General features: G+C 41.3%; 1 non-coding gene across 1 annotated transcript; it reads left to right on the top strand.

Annotated features, from left to right (window-relative positions):
* Positions 1–200: 200 nt before the first annotated feature.
* Positions 201–338, top strand: LOC114817046. The gene has a single exon (XR_003764888.1). It is a non-coding gene; the product is annotated as a small nucleolar RNA SNORA7 (small nucleolar RNA).
* Positions 339–2,625: the final 2,287 nt, after the last annotated feature.

Raw genomic sequence — 2,625 nt, 5'->3', positions numbered from 1 at the left:
GTATAATATAACAGAGTTGGTAGACATGATCCCTGCCCACAAGGAGTTTACAGTCTAGACTGGGAGACAGAAATTAAAATAAATTGCAGGTAGGAAAAACAAGAATATACAGATTTGTACATGAACATATCTATGGGGAATGTGGCAAGAGAGGCTGGGCAACCTAGTCTTATAATATTACACTTTGGTACCAGAATTTTCCCCTTCTAAGGTCACACCTGGAGAGTTAACAGTACTCTACCAGTCTCAGCTACGGGAGGGAGAGTCAAGCAGAGGCATACCCATTCCATTCCTAGCCTGGCCAGTGGTTAGCGAGTGGAAGGCAATCTGCTACAAGTCAAAACTCACCTGTGCTAGGCAGCAGCATCATGAGAGAGTCGAGGCGGAGACTTAAGTTTACTGTGCGGAAGGCGGCAATGATAAACCACTTCCATATTTTTACCAATAAAATTCTATGGATCCACTATCAGAGCAATTGCAGATGGAGAGCGGGGTGTTCTGGGAGAGATGTGTCCATGGTCTCGCTATGGGTCAAAAACAACTTGACGGCATAGGATAAGACTAGACCAGAATTCTCCATTGTGCAATCCTTGCTATCATTTTCCAGACACCAAAGTTTAGGACTACCTTGTGCCATTTGGGGTCAAAAGCAGATTTTTTTTCCCAAAATGTATCTGCCCTATGCAGTATGCTTCAAATAGAGTGACAACTTCCCCAGGCTTTCATTTTGCTACACAGTAGTTGAGGATTTTAATGCTACTCTTTGAGCTCAGTGAATAAGAGGTGCTATTGTGATGCAGAGTGTTTTATTTTAAAAGATAATCCCTGCTCAGTGTTCCAAAGAAAGAGGGAAAATCCCCAAGTTCCTTGCCAATCCCCATGGGGGAAATTTGCTATCCAGTCCCAGATTTGGCAGCCAATTCAACTTCATGCATCGGTTTTCTAATTTATGGCATGTGAAGTCGCCGGAGGGAAATCCTTAAAAAATATGTTGTCGGAGAAAAATCTTATTATTATTCCGGATGACACTGTTTGCTTTTTAGCATTTCGGAAGGTTTTTTAGATCTGCGGACCACATTAAAAAGGGATCAAATTTGAATATTACAGCACGTTCTGGGTCCCACTTCAGTGTTTCACTATCTCAAAGCCAAGGAGTATGATGAACGTGAAAGATCAAACGATAGCCAGATGACTCTGCTGCATATTTTGAAATAAAAGACATGAAAAAGTGTAAGGCCAGCATTCAAAAATTTCAGCAAGAGGTCGGTCATGAGATCCAAATGTGAAATGAGACATTTTATGACAAATGACAATAGCCAGCATAAGATTTACTAAGCAATATTTTCTTTCGCTTCAGCCTTTTGAAATATGGTCATTTAAAAAAAATGCTAATTCACATAAGAGGACATTTTTACCCTTGTTGATTTTTCAAAAACGGAAACCTTTCGAACAAATCTGCCACATTAGAATTTGACTCACGTCCCCTACAATGGCATTTCTCCTTTTGATGCTCTAATCTAACACCACAGGAAATTTTACTACCAGTCCTCTTTCATCTCTCTTCTGGTTTGAAGATAAATGATCCTCAGTCTTTTTTAGACCTGCATAAATCACAAAAACAATCTACTAAGAGAGCTGCCTGTGGCAGCAGCTTCAACTAGAATCAAAAAGGGGAGTCAAAAATATCCATACTGCTTACACAAGGAGTAACAGAGAAGTAGTAATCCAAATAATGTCTTCTCTAGTTTTATACATACAAGGCATGGCACGCAGAACTCCTCAAGAAACACAAAGGTTAGTTTGCCTATGACGTAACTGGAAAAACTCTTCCATGGTATGAAAAGAATGGTGTCTCAATTACACCAGCAGCTATACTGCACGTTATGCCTGCTCTTCATTAGAAAGACATGCACCCCTTCCTCCCCATCCAAACTACTACCACGCTGATCCAAGAACTTATTCTTTCCCACCTTAACTACTGTAATAGCCTCCCTGCTGATCTTCTTGCTTGTGTCTCTCCCCACTACATTCCCTACTTCACTCTGCTGCCTCGATCATTTTTGTTAAAAACTGCTCAGCCCACGTCTCCCCCCTCAAACAGCTCCAGGGGTTGCCTACCCACCTCCACAGCACTGTACCTTGATCTGTCACCAACCCCTTGGCCTCAGCCTGCCTCTGGCCTCGAACTTCATATCTGACAGACTGCCACACTCTCCACCTTCAAAGCCATCCTAAAATCACATTTCCTACTAGAGGCGTTCCCTAAATCCCTATTTCCTTATATAGAAACTGCTGAAGTGGTTAATTTTGGATTGTTGAATTTAAAATTTGTTTTTATTGCATGGAATTTATTCCTATTTCCAGTGTGTCTTCCCTCACTCAGATTATAAACCCATTGTAGAATGGTGGAGAGTCGGGAAGAGGCGGGACTGTGAATTAACTGTTCATCTTTTATTTATTCCTCCCTTTTGTATCACCTGTTTGCTTAGATCCATACTCCTTAAGAACTTGACAGTCACACCACCCTCCATTCCACCTGACACTTCTGTACATATTCTCGCCCTCTGCCATTTCCTCTATCTATAATTTAGTTTTATTTCTGTCTCTCCCTCTGGACTGAAAATT

Source organism: Ornithorhynchus anatinus, chromosome 1 (genome assembly GCF_004115215.2).
Source record: "Ornithorhynchus anatinus isolate Pmale09 chromosome 1, mOrnAna1.pri.v4, whole genome shotgun sequence".
Taxonomy (NCBI): domain Eukaryota; kingdom Metazoa; phylum Chordata; class Mammalia; order Monotremata; family Ornithorhynchidae; genus Ornithorhynchus; species Ornithorhynchus anatinus.
Note: the sequence above shows the minus strand (reverse complement) of the source record. Positions and strands in the feature narration are given on the sequence as shown.